This window comes from Maniola hyperantus, chromosome 13, assembly GCF_902806685.2.
Source record: "Maniola hyperantus chromosome 13, iAphHyp1.2, whole genome shotgun sequence".
Taxonomy (NCBI): domain Eukaryota; kingdom Metazoa; phylum Arthropoda; class Insecta; order Lepidoptera; family Nymphalidae; genus Maniola; species Maniola hyperantus.
Window position 1 is genome coordinate 13,176,376 of NC_048548.1, and position 17,515 is coordinate 13,193,890.

General features: G+C 38.3%; 1 protein-coding gene across 3 annotated transcripts in view; it reads right to left on the reverse strand.

Moving 5' to 3' along the window:
- Positions 1 to 11,708, reverse strand: part of LOC117987778 (monocarboxylate transporter 14-like) — a 39,382-nt gene extending 27,674 nt beyond the window's left edge. The window contains exons 1-2 of one of the 3 annotated variants that reach the window (XM_034974834.2): positions 11,634 to 11,708; positions 10,531 to 10,730 (exon numbers count right to left, since the gene is read on the reverse strand). The gene's annotated coding sequence lies outside the window, so the exon portion shown is untranslated. Of the gene's footprint in view, positions 1 to 10,530; positions 10,750 to 11,605 lie in introns of those variants that run through there. The other 2 variants (XM_069502542.1, XM_069502543.1) reach the window with 2 other exon arrangements.
- Between the last annotated feature and the right edge of the window lie 5,807 nt (positions 11,709 to 17,515).

Sequence of the window (17,515 nt, forward strand, 5' to 3'; positions counted from 1 at the left end):
CCTATAATGAATTTAAAAAAAAAGTCTATTTAGTTTTTCTTCGGAATAGTAGGTACTTATTAGAAATTGCATTGCCAGACAGTTGTCGTGGCAAGCCCCTGCCAGACGCGCAAGTTTAAGAAATATGTAAAACCAAAAATTCTATTGCGTCAGGTACCTACCTATATCTATTTCTAAAACGCAACCGATTTTTTTTTAGGTACCTACCTAAGTACATTGTGGAGAGAAATTGAATACTTTTCAGCAGTTGTGCGTGGAAATTTAAATAAACTTTAACTTTCAGGACTTTGAATTTTATTATATAGATTTTCGCTCGTTTTACTGTAGGTACTTTAGACTGCATCGAACACTATTTTTGTATTTATATGTTTCATTGAGTCCGATAAGGAACTACATAGATCTATTAATAGATACGCACTAATGGATATCGTTAGGTTAGGTCAATTACAGAGCAACATATTTGTGTCGAGCGACTCTATTACAGGGACGCCGTTTCATTTACTTTATAGTTTGAACTTTGATGTGTTATTTAGTACCTACTTTTCACAAGGTTAAGTTAATCTAGGGTTGCCATCCATCCGTGTTTCTTCGTCCTAGGCGGGCGTCCGGGGAGCGTCCAGGCGGGGTTTCGCATACTGCCTGGGTCTTAGAAATTTATACTTACGTCCCTGGCTGGCTAATAAGATAATATCCGTAAACAAAACTCCAGTATCCAGTATCCTTAGAACATCAGCACTACCTGTTTGTAAACGCAGGTCGTTTACCGTGTTTACCTTCCATCGAATATTGCAAAGGTTAGCCACTTCGATCCCACCTTGCCAGTTGCCATATTGATTGTTCGAAGAATGTTTCTCAATAAACCAGCAACAGCTAGCTACATTCAAAACCAAACCATAATCCTCTTTATTTAGCGTTTAGAATACAATGACGATGATGGAAAGTGCACTTACGCGTAGTTTTTGCATGCAAATTGGCGGTTCCATACCTATATTATTTACTAATAAGTACACAAAAACACTCTTCTCAGACCTGGGCGCGTTTGGAACCCTCGTAGCTTTAGTTTTAAGTTTGCGTAATAATTATCACCACTATATCTTACAAATCTAACACCATACGAGACCATCAATACGAGTAATTTATTACCTATTTTGAATAAATCATTTGACTTTGACTTTGACTTTGACAAATCTCGGAAATGCAACCTGTAGGTCGATTACGTAAAACCTGCATCAATCATTATTACAATCTCAATTGTTTTGATTGATTTGTGCGATTCTTGTTGCAGCAATGCATTGTAGCCAACAGTCAAACAGTGTAATAAAAATGTAGCTCTCGATAAGAGAGGCATACCTACTTGCGCCGCTTGTCGTTTTCACTTTAGATATTATTATTTTCACTTTACACTATTGTCTGAGCTATTGTCGTATCTACCTACTCCTCAAGATTTACGCTTAGTAGTAGGGGAAAAGGAAATTAGTCATGATAAAACATAGCGTCTGTCTGTCTGGAGGTCTGTCAAGAAACCTACAGGGTACTTCCCGTTAACCTAGAATCATGAAAGGTACGTCGCCGTCGGTAGGTCTTATAGCAGACATTAGGGGGAAAATCTGAAAACCGTGAATTTGTGGTTACATCACACAAAAAAAATTAAATTGTGTTCATGAACTAAAAATTAGTCTTTTCAATTTTCGAACTAAGCTAGTTAACTATATCAAGTGGGGTATCATATGAAAAGGCTTCACCTGTGCATTCTAAAACAGATTTTTATTTATTTTTATGCATCATAGTTTTTGAAATATCGTGCAAAATGTCGAAAAAATACGACTGTAGTATGAAACCCTCATTGCGCGAGCCTGACTCGCACTTGGCCGGTTTTTTTTAAAAACACCTACCTAACCTAGACCATGCGAGGTCGAGCAAGATAAAATATTTAACAATAGGTAGGTACAAAAGTAGGACAATAATTTCATAGCGTCTCTAATAGGCTCTTAATGTCAGAAGCAATTAATTGTACGCTTTGTTTATTATTACGATAAAGATAATTTATTTTATGGCCACGTGCTCCACGTTGGTGAACTAAAATCCTACTGATTTAGTATCAATATAAATATTCAAATAATGATAAATATTTAAGAGCCCAGCTAAGCTTCTGGAGAAAACTTGCTGAGTTTCTTTTCAACCTGCCCGTGGTAGCGTTACGTAGGTATCTACCCAATTTCTAACTTCAAGAGTCAAGTGGTCTTGAGTCAAGACAGATAGATGATGTTACTTCAAATTAGTTAGGTTAGGTTGAAATAGACATTGGAAAAGCTCTGAAGGGTTTACTACCACAAAACCGTATAGTAGGTAGGGTAAAAGCCCCGATAGGGAACTCTTCATACGTGTAAAAAGATTTCTATAGGCTCCAAACATTTTGAACTAGTGACCAAAATGATAATTTTCAAATTTTGGAAAAAAGGATCAAACTCAAACTCAAATTATTTATTCAGAACTAGATGATACCCGCGACTTCGTCTGCGTGGGTTTAGGGTTTTAAAAATCCCATGGGAACTCATTGAATTTCCGGGATAAAAAGTAGCCTATGTCCTTCCCCGGGATGCAAGCTATCTCTTAACTAAATTTCGTCAAAATCGGTTGAATAGTTGGGCCGTGAAAGGCTAACGGACAGACAGACACACTTTTCCATAAGGTAAAATGTTACGCTTACTGGTGGTCAAAATTGTTAATTTAGAAGCTAATATAGTGGTGATAATTAATACGTAGGTACTTCAAACTAAAGCTACGAGGGTTCCAAACGCGCCCAGGTCTGAGAAGAGCTTACAACAAACTCAGCCGGGTATTCTTTTTATTATCATAAAGAAAAAAGGTGGAGGTTATGAACTTTAAGATATTTTTAACATTTTTATTCTGTTGTTTCATCACTGGAAAGGTATTTGAACTCAGTCTCCTAAATCTCGCACAGCAAATATTTAAACAAGAGGCGAAAGGCCAATTAATTACTACGTTCGTTGTTTGCAGTTGGTCATTTAAATCAAATGTGATTTGACAAATACATTGAAAGGACATATTTTGAGTCTTGAACTCTGAGGCAATTCGTTTGTAACTCAAACATTTTTATCGCAGCCGCTGCGCGCTGGTTTGAACGAGGATTGGCTAGGTTCGTCGAAAAAACTCTATACTAATCTATACTTCTATAGGTACTAGTATTATAAATGCGAAAGTGTGTCTGTCTGTCTGCTAGCCTTTCACGGCCCATCCGTTCAACCGATTTTGACGAAATTTGGTAATGCGATAGCTTTCATCCTAGGGAAGGACATAGGCTACTTTTTATCCCGGAAAATCAAAGAGTTCCACGGGATTATTAAAAACCTTAATCCACGCGGACGAAGTCGCGGGCATCATCTAGTTTGTAACTATGTTATCTTAATTTGTTTTTTTAAAGTTAACTAAACTTAAGACCTGATTTTTTAATCTCTACTAGGAAGTTTATGAATCTTTGGTATGCTTTGGTACTCTATTCACCTACGAAAGTAATGTACATCGACCTCTAGAAGGCGATAGCAGATTTGTAGAGCGCTGTCCCTGTCGTTGAGACCGACAAAACGTCATATAGGTATGAGTGACAGAGACAACGCTTTACAAAGCCGAAATGTCATTCTAAAGGCCGATGTACATTACTTTCGGTCGCGTACTGTACGGTACAGTAGCCGGCAAGAAATATTGTATATCGAGCATTAGAATGAGATTTCGGCATTGTAGAGCATTGTCTCTGTCACTCATACCTATGTGACGTTTTGCCGGTTTCAACGACAGAGACAACGCTCTACAAAACCGCTATCTCTTTCTAAAGGTCGATGGACAGTATTTTCTCGTACTGTACATCGGGAGGGTAGGTACTACTGGCACTAGGTACATTCCGAAGTAATTTTAGGCTCACCGAGTGGTGGCTATTTTTAGTGTTAAACGACCGCCTGCTCAAATCTGTGATGTGATACACCCAGTTACACCACATTGTTACAAAACAGTTAATAGTGCAAAACAGTTAATAGTGAAAAACAGTTAATAGTGAAAAACAGTTAATAGTGAAAAACAGTTAATGTACTCATCATACGAGCAAAAAGATTTCTATAGGTTCCAAACATTTTGAACAATCTAATGACTAAAATGATAATCTAAATATATAAAAAGAAAAGGTGACTGACTGACTGATCTATCAACGCACAGCTCAAACTACTGGACGGATCGGGCCACAGAATACATTTACTCCAGTCGGGCTGAAATTTGGCATGCAGATAGCTATTATGACGTAGGCATCTGCTAAGAAAGGATTTTTGAAAATTCAACCCCTAAGGGGGTGAAATAGGGGTTTGAAATTTGTGTTGTCCACGCGGACGAAGTCGCGAGCATAAGCTAGTCTAAAATATAAAAGGATTGACTAACTGACTGATCTATCAACGCACAGCTCAAACTACTGGACGGATCGGGCTGAAATTTGGCATGCAGATAGCTATTATGACGTAGGCATCCGCTAAGAAAGGATTTTTGAATATTCAACCCCTAAGGGGGTGAAATAGGGGTTTGAAATTTGTGTAGTCCACGCGGACGAAGTCGCGGGCATAAGCTAGTAATATATAAGTCAATGGTGTATGTTAACCTTAACCATTAATTGTTACTTGTTTATTTTTTCTGTTCACACATGCAACACTCACACACACACACACATACACATACACACACACATAATATTGTTATTAAAATAGCCTAAATTTAAATTTGTACTCCTCAATTTATCGATGGATCGAAGGGAAGGCTGCGGTGCCCGTAACACAGGTTTTACCTAGTACGTACGGACGCCAAAGCACTCCAAGCAAGGTTTTTAACACTTAGGTATTATAATTATCTACCCTTTTTTTGTGCACTAGCTTTAAGGAGTTTTGTCTTGTAGTAAGTACAACATTTTCTTTGAATAAATAAATATTGTTTAAGCTTTGCAGCTTTCCGCTTGCTGGCTGCTATCAGCAGCTGAGTGGGTATGGTTGCCGTCGTTATATGGCAATATTATAAACTACGTATATAATTATATATATGACTTATATCCTAAACTCACCCAAACCCGCAACTGAACAGTCTTCCGCTCATGCTGGTGCCGCACTGTTTCACCAGCTTCAACCGCAATAGTTTTCCAACAATACTTTTACTAATTTTCCCCGACCGAAGGGGGGGAAATAACCAAATAATATTATTATTATTATAATGGTAGGTACTGAAATGGTTGTACGGAGAATACGTGGCAGTTTGTCTCGTGAGCGTATCTTTATCAAGTTTATTGCCTTCTTAGACAATTATCTATTCTTATCTTTTCCCGCTTAATTGTACCTACTCATTGTTATCGACGTGTCTTTATGCTTTACCAGATATATAATGTCTCTTTTTTTTTTTATTCATTATAGGTATACGCTTGACCACAATCACACCTGATGGGAAGTGATGGTGTGGCCTAAGATGGGACGCGTTTACCTAGAAGATGCCTATTCACTCTTGTTTTAAAGATACCCGGGTTGTAATTGGTAGGAAACACATATCGCGGAAGAGTATTCCAAACCTTAGCCATACGTATGAGGAATGATGACGCAAAACGTTTCGTGCGTGTAGATGGAATGTCGACGACATAAGGATGGAAACTCGCCCGACGTCTTGCGGTTCGGTGGTTCGTCTCGCAGACGTACTGACTGTTTCAAATCAAAATGCAAAAAATGCTGAAAAAAGGCATACGAATTGGGTATTTGACTACACCAAAAATAAATTATTTCTCAGTGATTGTAAATTAATAGAGGGTCTTCCAAAATATTTTGTAAAATCCACGTCCTTTGTTAGTTTTAAGTGTAATATCCATTTTTTATTAATTATCGATTAAACTAAAAAAGTACGTCATTATGATGTGACGTCACGTTCCAGTATTTCATAGACTATCCATAAGGACTAATGGCGCGTTTTAACGTTTGATAAAAAGTTACTTATTTGACTAGTTGTCAAATACCGTATTATGTAAAGTCTGTTCATCAACATAATACTTAAGTATTATTTTTCACACCACTCGCTCTAGAATGCCTTATTAGTTATTACAGATCTGTTAGCTAAGGGTAAAGTACGTCATAACATTCCTATGACTTAACCGATTTGTAATGTTGTACTGAAATCCATTACGCCTTAACGCACCCGAAGCAAATTCTGTTCCTTACAGTAGTTTTGTATGATGGCGTCCCTCTCACTCACCATGGCCTCATAGATTATTGAAAAATAGGGAGTTTTCAATAATCTATGAGGCCATGACCATGAGGGGGGCTATTAGGTCAATGGGTGTCATTCCTAAAACGCTTCAAATTAATCGAAATACATTAAAAATGCCTAAAACCACGCTCGCACTTATTCAGAAAACAGTTTAAATACTGACCTCAACACCTGTCGCATATCGTGAAAGTTTCTACCTTCACCACATCATAAAAAAAAATATTTAAAAAAACCGACTTCCAAAACACTACAAAGTAAAAAAAAAGTGTCTACACGTACGTACGTTGAAGTCGGACGAGCTTCACGTTTTTTAGGGTTCCGTACCTCAAAAGGAAAAATGGAACCTTTATAGGATCACTTTGTTGTCTGTCTGTCTGTCTGTCGGTCTGTCAAGAAACCAACAGGGTAGTTACTTCCCGTTGACCTAGAATCATGAAATTAGGCAGGTAGGTAGGTCTTATAGCTGACATTTGGGGAAAAATCTGAAAACCGTGAATTTGTGGTTAGGTACATCACAAAAAAAAATTAAATTGTAGTCATTAACTAATAAGTAGTAATTTCAATTTTCGAAGTAAGATAACTATATCAAGTGGGGTATCATATCAAAGGTCATCACCTGTACATTATTAAACAGATTTTTATTTATTTTTATGCATCATAGTTTTTGAATTATCGTGCAAAATGTCGAAAAAATACGACTGTCGTACGGAGCCCTCGTTGCGCGAGCCTGACTCGCACTTGACCAACCGATTTTCTCATTCGGACGCAGCTTAGGAAATACGAAACCCTAAAAAGAAACATGAAATGAACACATAATGCCATAGATAATAAATTGGCGTCTAGATACTAGAGTCTAGATACCTAATTGGTTTATCCTCATTCCATTGCAAACCTAGTAAGATTACCGACTTAGCTAACTAACAATTCTATGTAGGCAATTCTGAGAAAGGTCTCAAAGCTGAATAGAGCTGATTGAATGGACATTTGATAATAACAAGTGCATGATTTTCTTTGAATTAAAATGTTGTGAGACAGGGCTATAGATAGAGAATAATAGAGTAGGTAGGTATAAGTCGTGCAAATTGCTAATGCGCGTGGCCACCATTTTAGTGACGTCGGCACTAGACTGAAGTTTCGAGCTGATGGTATATTTTTATTTCGGCTGACGTCAATATGACGTCGTGTCGGTGTTAATGAGACATGGTTCCAGCGCAATAGCAATTTGCGGGACTTATACCTAGGTTTTCTATGAAAAGGCCCGTCATAGCATGGTTAAAGTGGTTGGATTCGCAAGAGTTGCGCGTTCAATACTCTCGAGGTCTTTTTAGGGTTCCGCTGTGGTTGTTATCTCTGCCTACTCTTGTCGGGCTGTGACGTTTGCAAACAATCGAACCTGCATTAGGACCTGTGTTTTTTAAATACATATAAGAAAATTAGGTAGGTAGGTACTGCTCTGCAATTACAGGCATATATTTATCTATAAGTGCATAGTGCATAATTACCTATTTATTTATAAAATAAACACTATCGCATTTTGTTTTGCTGTATTCATTAGTCTCATACGATAAATAATAGTTAGTACTTACCATGTTATTATGAACTAGTTATAACATTATATGAAAAAGTATAAAGTATAATTTGTATACAATGATATTAGAAGAAAAATAGGTAGATAGGTTACTTATATCAAATTCGATGTTTAGTAATGGCACGCTGCGTCAGCGCCGAAAGACTCAACACACATAAACGCATAGATAGTATTTTAACCTCACACAACAGAGAGTAAAGGACGGTGAACTAATAACCTCAGCTTCAGTTGCGCACGAAAAAGAGACGGTTATATTTTGCACTACCTCGTCCTGCACAGAAGAGTGGAAGAAGGACGGATATATGCCTAATAATGCGAGCGTAAAAGAGACGGGACGAGACGGTAAACTAGAAACTCCAAAGAAAAAAAAAACAGTAAAGTCTATTCGGCTAATGCCGATTTATGCCTACACTGTAGTTGTATAGTAAAATAAAAACCTTATACTGTGGTATTTAATATATTACGAACTAGCTTTTTCCCGCGGTTCCGCTCGTTTTTAGGGTTCCGTGCCCAAGGGGTGCCAACGGGACCCTATTACTAAGCCTCCGCTGTCTGTACGTCCATCTGTCAGCGGGCTGTATCTCGTAAGCCGTAATAGGTAGACAGTTGAAATTTTCACAGAATGTATTTCTATTGCCGCTATAATAAAAATAATAAAAATTAAATTAAATTAAATAAAGGGGGCTCCCATACATGGAAAAGAAGTCGAAATAAAATTACTAAATTTTACGCGGACGAAGCCGCGGGAAGGTAGGTAAAGGAATAAAATGTGAAATGAAAATATTTTTTATTTTTGAAAATATTTACTATTACACAATCTACATACTCATAGCCAAAATTCCCTCATTGTATGAAGAGACCCAGCAGTGGACCGTAAAAAGATGTTAGACCATAGTTAATTTATCCTTCCCTAAAACAGGAAATATGCACACTATTTGAATTGTCAATACTCAGAAGAGACCTATCTGTTTATTTTATATTCTTTGATCGGAAACTTTAAAATACGTACAACGATAACTTGATACGTACTTATGGCATGTGACATAAGGTACAAATTGCAATGAGTTGCATTTTACACGAACGTGCACGAGTTTGTTATTGTTAAATAAGTGAAAAATACGAATTATATAAAAGAAATAGTTTTACTTACGAATGAAATGTGATTCCTTGACTTTTGGAAACCTTGCTTGTGTAGTTTGTGCAGAATCTCATCACACACGACGGCATTTTCGGTTGTTTTGGGAGACGAAAACAAAATACACATTACTATCAACGACGTCATCGATAGCGCGACGACAGCGGGCGACTGAGCTCAGGTTTGCTAATTAGCTTAGTTTTAACGTGCCACTTGCGGTCCGCGTATAACGTATCTACCTATTTTCTTCTAATATCATTGTTTGTATACCTACAGGCAATCAAAGCTATCAAGGTTTTGTATTAAATATTAATATAATATTATTATTGTAGTAAGTATTGACTCTTGAAATTAAGTCAATAAGTTAAAACAGACAGGGCCGTCTTTACGCTGAACGAAAAGACTAATTTCCATTGTAATCATAGAGGGAGAGCCAGCGCGTGCCAGACCTTTGTTATTTTATAAAAGAAAGAAAATATAAAAAACTAGCTGATGCCCGCGACTTCGTCCGCGTGGAATTAGGTTTATATAAATCCCGTGGGAACTCTTTAATTTTTCGGGATGAAAAGTAACCTATGTCCTTCCCCGGAATGTAAGGTTACTCTGTACCAAATTTCATCAAATTCGGTTGAACTGTTGGACCGTGTAAAGCTAGCAGATAGACAGACAGACATACACACTTTCGCATTTATAATATTAGTATGGATTTGACTTAATACTTTGACGTAAGATTTTTTATCCCTTAGTTACCTGTTAACTCCCGAAGCCACCATGATCCAAACTTCATAGTCGCTGATCGTTCCTCCCTGTGTTGGGGACACTACGCAGAGGAACTTTCAGTTTTTATAAAATGACGAAGGTATGGCACTCGGTGGCTCTTAGTCCAATAGGTAACTAGTAGGTTCAACATAATTTATGAGAACACAAGTAACACAAAAAAAAATTTGAATAAATGAAATGGTCAAACAACTATATTTTACACCAATTTAGGGTACCTACCTACATAGGTATCTAATCACCTAATCTATTAGGTCTCTACCTATTGAGTTAGCAACAATAACAGTCAGGTAGCTATGTAAGTAGGTTATAGTTATGAATATATTTTGTAGTAACTAATTGCATTATGCTACAATATCATTTTAACGCCGTGTGTTTTGACAAACACAGCCAATTTTGCCTATTTAGTGTCAATAGCCACATAAGCATAACTAAGTTAGCCTATACATGGTAGGTATAAATTTTCGTACTCGTATCCATTTCGTACATCAAGTATTAGGTATACCTACTTACCTACATTATATACCTACAGTACTAAAATACAGTAGGTACCTACCTACCGCTACGACAAAACGACGAGTGAACAGTTTGAAAAACTATAAACATAACGCGACGATATCATAAATAATTAAACAAATGCATCGTGAGTCGTGACACAAATTAATGTTCAAGGTACCTTATTGACAATTGACACAGCCTAAAAACTAGTCTAGTAAGTCTAATAATTATGTTAAGTACATACCTCAAAACTTAGAAGCCAGGATACGTCCGAGCAGCTGATCACAGCACAAAAACACACGTGTGGCGAGTATAACCACTCGATCGAGTCTGTATAAGTAAAACCGTTTTTACGAGCCACTTTACGAGGCGAGACCAGCGTCGCGCCTCTTCCTAACGCACCGCATTTTTGCTGACTATTCAATGCTTCTTGCTAGCATACTCCTGGAATAATCACCGAGAACTATTTAGTAGTTAGTACCAGTCCAACAAATCCATATTTGAACCACTAGTTAACCCCGCCCTAGCATTAAACTTCAAAGTCTACGAAATTAGGTTCCTATGTAATTCATCACCACCCACTACTGAGAACTCTACTGAGAACAAGTGTCCTCTCGGAATGAGAAAGCCACAGTCCACCACGCGGGTCAAGCGTGGATTGCCAGACATCACATACCTTTGACAATATTATGAAAAACTCTCAGGAATGTAAGGTTTCCTCGCCATGTTTTCCTTCACCGTTAAAGCAGAGATTACTATTTAAAACGCACATAACTTCGAAAAGTTAGAGGCGCATGCCCGGGATCGAACCCCCAACCACAAGAGGAGGTGGATGTCTTAACCACTATGCTATCACGGCCACTATATAATTGCAATTCTTTAAATTAACAGGCACATTTTCACATATCCAAATCAAATACCTAGTAGCCAGAGTAAAAAAAAGAAAAAAAAATTAACAGCAATAACATTGTATGTAAGAACTCCGAATAACTTTAAAGTTTAATGCTAGAGCAACTCATTTGGAATTTAGCAACATTTGAGTAAAATAGTTTAAATTAAAAAAAAAGTAAAAACTGAAAATATTTTCCGAGATTTTCACTAATTGTAGGTACTTTAACACGGTTGCACTATAAACCGAATTTTACTCGCGAAATAAAGTCACGTAATATTCGACTTTGTAGAAGTTAAGTTTTCCTAACTACTGAAAAAACGGGCGAACAACTGAAAACGATCTTTAGCAAATTCGCGTCTATAACCATATAAAACATTTACACTATGTAACAATCGCAAAAAATCTATGAAAACACTACAAGGTTTACTTTTTTTTTTTTTGGAAAACTGTTTTACTTCATTGAAGAGAATTTGTGCGCGCAACTGGACGTCCTCTCGACGAATGCCCGTTATCACAGACGTCGACGATAGTATTGTTGACAGAAAATAAAACTAATGCAAAGCCTTGAGTGGAAATTTACATTTCGAGATTAAATGCTAGGATGTTAAGTCTCACTTTTTGAGATAATTTACCTGAAATTACCGCTCTAGATAAAATTTTGAGTTGATTTATCTCGTTCGAAACTGTAGAAAAAGTGACGCCGGCGAACGTAAAAGTACTCTTACACGAGCAATTTTTTAAGCAATAATTGTTGCTCGGCATCACGTATTGATGAATCTGGAGCAATCAGTGGAGCAATCTGCAGCAATTTCAATAAAATTCGGCAATTGATAATAAAAGCACTACAAGCCGCTGCCAGTAAAACTTCGTTTATTGCCAGCGAGTAGGTACTACAGTACGCGGCAGAAAGTAATGTACATCGGCCTTTAGAATGACATTTCGGTTTTGTAGAGCGTTGTCTCTGTCACTCATACCTATATGACGTTTTTTCGGTCTCAACGACACGGACAACGCTCTACAAATCTGCTATCACCTTCTAAAGGTCGATGTACATTACTTTCGGCCGCGTACTGTCCTTATATATAAAAAATTATAAATAATAGCGTTGAATAATTGCATTATTGTACGTACATATTGCCTATTGGTTCTATACTGATCCATGTTATTCCATGTACCTCAATACGATGTGGCCTATAAAGAACAACATTGCTGTTTTCAGGTACCTAGGTACTTATTTATTGCAGTAAATTGCTTCATGTGGTCGGGACGTCATAATTGTTGAGTTACTTTAATTGCCCGTGTAAGCGTAAATTTTGTAAGCTTGAAATATCGCTGGTATCTGGTACACAGTACAAAAGCAATGAGTTATTTTTGAACGGTACGTAAAGAGTCAGTCAATAATATCTGATTTTCTTTCCAGTTTTCAATAGGCGTCTGACATAACTGCTTCTATTTTCCTGAAAAGCGTTAAGTAGGTACCTATTCCCTCCTCCTCATCATCATCATCATCATCAACCAATAGACGTCCACTGATGAACATAGGTCTCTTGTAGGGACTTCCAAACGCCACGGTCTTGCGCCGTCTGAATCCAGCGGCTCCCTGCGACTCGTCTGATGTCGTATGACCACCTAGTGGAGGGTCTTCGAACGTCCGTCCGTCCACCTGGGGGACGGGGCGTCCTGGGGGGTCTTCCAACGCTGCGTCTTCCAGTGCGAGGTCGCCATTCCAGCACCTTGGGACCCCAACGTCTATCGGTTGTACGAACTATGTGCCCTGCCCATTGCCACTTCAGCTTCGCAACCCGTTGAGCTATGTCGGTTACTCTAGTTCTCCTACGGATCCCCTCATTTCTGATTAGATTACGTAGAGGGCGTATTTCCTCCTACATAATGCCTATTACGATCCCGATTTAGCTACTTTAGAAATATATTATTTTGTCCCTTAAATACACTCTTCTGTTTTCTGTATTATATCAGCTTTAATTGGCTTCTTACCTACTTTTTAGGGTTCCGTACCCAAAGGGTAAAACGGGATCGTATTACTGACTGTCTGTCTATCTGTCTGTCCGTCTGTCACCAGGCTGTATCCCATGAACCGAGATAGTTAGACAGTTGGAGTTTTCACAGATGGTGTATTTCTGTTGCCGCTATAACAACAAATATTAAAAAATAGAATAAAATAAATATTTAAGGGGGCTCCCATACAACAGACGTTTTTTTGCCGTTTTTATAGATAATTGTACGAAACCCTTCGTGCGCGACTCCGACTTGCACTTGGCCGGTTTTTCTGAAAAGCGCACCGATTGAACGGAAAAGCACCTCTATAACTTTTCGGAGTTATGTGCGTTTTAAGTAATTAATTAATATCACTTGCTTTAACGTTGAAGGAAAACATCGCGAGGAAACCTGCATGCCTGACAGTTCTCCATAATGTTCTCAAAGGTGTGTGAAGTGTCCAATCCACACATGACCAGCGTGGTAGATCATGGCCAAAACCCTTCTCACTCTGAGAGGAGATCCGTGCCCTGTAGTGAGCCGGCGATGGGTTGATCATGATGATGATGATCTACTTAGTAATATAACTTAAAAAATATTTATTTTTGGCATACAGACTAGGCCTTATTACCTATTATTATCACAAGTTTACATGGATATGGATAATTTTAATGTTGTTTACTATACCGACCTAATAGGCTATGTCAGCTAATTAAAACGAGATTGCCAACTTTTTCCTTATCTATGCGTACTTAATTAGTAAGTATAACAATAAAAACCGGCCAAGTGCGAGTCAGACTCGCGCACCGAAGGTTCCGTACTACAGTCGTATTTTTTCGACACTTTTTACTATAAATCAAAAACTATTGGGCATAAAAATAAATAAAAATCTGTTGTAGAATGTACAAGTAAAGCCCTTTCATATGATACCCTACTTGGTATATTAATCTTACTTGAAAACTTGAAAATCTAAATAGTTTATGACCATATTTTTTTTTGTGTGATGTAACCACAAATTCACGGTTTTCACATTTTTTCCCCGAATGTCTGCTATAAGACCTACCTAACCTGCCAAAATTTCATGATTTTTAGGTCAACGGGAAGTACCCTGTAGGTTTCTTGACAGACCGACAGACAGACAACAAAGTGATCCTATAATGGTTCCGTTTTTCCTTTTGAGGTACGAAACCCTAAGGGACTGGAACAATAATATAATCGCGTAAGTAAATGTCAAAGAAGTCGTAGAGAGAGAATTATCTGCCACTTTGCCTGTCGGTCGAGGTCGCGTGTTCATCATACTCTGATAGCTGTTGACAGGGTGTAACCAGAACGCTAGCAAAAACTTAGCATTATTGTTATACTACCTAAGCACAATCCAATACCAATAACCATTTGCCTCATTTTGTAGTTTTAGTGATTTAGTATTTTTCAAACCCTCAATGTATAGTTTTCAAAACTCGGGTCAATGCCCCACCTACGACGTGGCATTGACTCCGAATGGCCTACGTAAGCAACGTTCGTTCTAGCGTCCGTTAGACGTTTCATTTGCAATATGTCGTGAACTTTTACAAAATATAGGATGTTTTCGCGTTTTTTTTTTGTGATACCATACATAAGTATCAGTAATTACTTATCACTACTATCACCTGTGTTCGTTTTTGCTAGCGTTCTGGTTACACCCTGTATATTCTACTGTATTGAGATCAAAAGGCAGAATGGCATCGCGAATCGGGGTTCCGGCTGAAAACCAACGCTGAATATTTTTATGCTGAACTAGCTTATGCTCGCGACTTCGTTCGCGTGGACTATACAAATTACAACCCCCTATTTCACCCCCTTAGGGGTTGAATTTTCAAAAATCCTTTCTTAGCGGATGCCTACGTCATAATAGCTATCTGGATGCCAAATTTCAGCACAATCCGTTCAGTAGTTTGAGCTGTGCGTTGATAGATCAGTCAGTCAGTCAGTCACCTTTTCCTTTTATATATTTAGATTTATGCAGAGTTGGGACCACTGGGACCTTTTTTAGGGTTCCGTACCTCATAAGTCATAAGGAAAAAAGGAACCCTTACAGGATCACTTTGTTGTCTGTCTGTCTGTCCGTCTGTCCGTCGTGCCTGTCAAGGAAACCTGTAGGGTACTTCCCGTTGACCTAGAATCATGAAATTTGGTATTTAGATACCTAGGTCTTAAAAGCACAAGTAAAGGAATAAATCCGAAAACCGTGATTTTGCAATTACATCACAAAAAAAATTAAGTAGGTACTCCGGATATCCTGGAAACAATACTAGATTTTGGCTGATCGAGGTGAGATGATAATATGAGATGAGATGACAGATTGGACTACCTATAGTCCGTACAAAATGACTCCTCACGCGCCATTTTGACTCTATGGGTCATCTGTCATGTCAAAAGTACGGCTCACCTTTGAAATATAAGGACTAAAAACGTACATTTGACATGTTTGACACAAAAAGTTAAAATGGCGCGTGAGGAGTTAAATTTTACGAGTTATAGGTAAGTTTACTTGTTTTGCGCGCACTACACCACCCGTGCGAAGCCGAAACGTGTCAATTTTTACTAGGTAAATAAAACTAAAAATGAAATATGTAATAATTTATTTGAATTATGTTTAGGCAAGTAATAGGTATATATAACATCCGATACAAGAACTTTAATTTTTAATTTTATAAACATGAATATAATTATTAATATTATAAGTAGGTATCACATAATATCATTGCATTGAAATATTATTAATAAGATCAATAAATAGGTAGAAACGCTTGGCTCTAAAAAACTAGGTAAGTAGGTAGGTACATTGTGGATTTACTCTAACGTTAGACCCACACTAAAAATTTCGAAACACCCGAGCGAAACCGGGCGGGTTAGCTAGTGTTATTATAAATTATTTATTATTCTTAAGAGTAATAATGTTTAGATATATCCTGATGCGATGGAGAGAGCTATGCGTGTTTTTCTACGTGATCAATCAGAAATGAGGCGATCCGTAGGTATAAGAGTTACCGACATAGGTACCCGTAGCTCAAAGGATTGCGAAGCTGAAGTGGCAATGGGCAGTGGGGATGGTTCGAAGCTAGCCATAGGTAACCTCTCAGTATGCCTGGGTGCTACTGGTCACTTTTGGATACGTCCGAGTGGACTTGAGCAGTATTCGAGCTGGTGCGGTGTGTTCCCGTGACCCACTAAAACCCAGACGAGCAGGAGCGCCGCTGGGTTTTAGTGGGTATTCCACTCGCCTCTCGGCCGGCGAGTCCCACATGCCTTCCATCCAGCTGGTTGGCTTTCAGAGCGAGGGAGGTTTAGGGGGGTCTGCATAAACGCATTTCCCAGCGTTAGGTTCGACGTTGGGGTCCCAAGGTGCTAGAATGGTGACCTCGCAGCGGAAAGCGCAGCATCGCAAGACTCTCCACTAGGTGGACAGACGACACCAAACGAGTCACAGGGAGCCGCTGGATTCAGGCGGCACAAGACCGTGGCGTGTACAGCAGTGGACGTCTATCGGTTGATAATCATGATGATGATGATGATATTCTAATAATATTATGAATGTGAAAGTTTGGATGTTTGTTACGCCACAATGACTGAAACAATTTGGTCTGAAACTTAGAACAGAGATTATAGGTAGCCTCCTCAATTATCTATTAACACATTTTTGCCCCGAAAATCAAAGAGTTCCCGCGGGATTAAAAAATATCTATTATATATAAATATAAATAGTAGGTATACATATTATCCACGTCGACGCAGTCGCGGGCATTAACTAATCTAGTAGTGCATATTACTATAACAAATTGTATATTCACTAAATAACAAATATTTTTTAATGGTTTTCAGCTTATTTCGTGGTTTAACGGCATGTTTTAATTATGATAACTGTAGGGCGATTGTCTAAAACCTGCATCAATCATTATTACAATCTCAATTGTGCTGATTGGCTGAATTTGTGCGATTCTTGTTGCAACAAAGCATTGTGGCCAATAGTGAGCGAGCATTAACCAATCAGAGATGATTGCGATCGTGACATTGTAGCTGTCAAACAACCGCGGTAGGGCGACTGGTCCATACCACGATTGATTTGATGGTTTTATTTGACAGCATCGTAACTACGACATCGAAAGTTAATAGTGACGTTGTGAGTGTATCTTGCCGGACAGCTCGTGAAGTTCCAGCGAAAAGAACAAGAAAGAGGGTAGTTCGCTACTGCCCTTGACAGCTCGAACGTCATCTCACGCAGCTCTGCAGTCCCGTTGTGACAACGACCCGTGCATTGGGTTGAAATATCAACAAATAAAAACATCAAAACCGTGGTATGTACCCG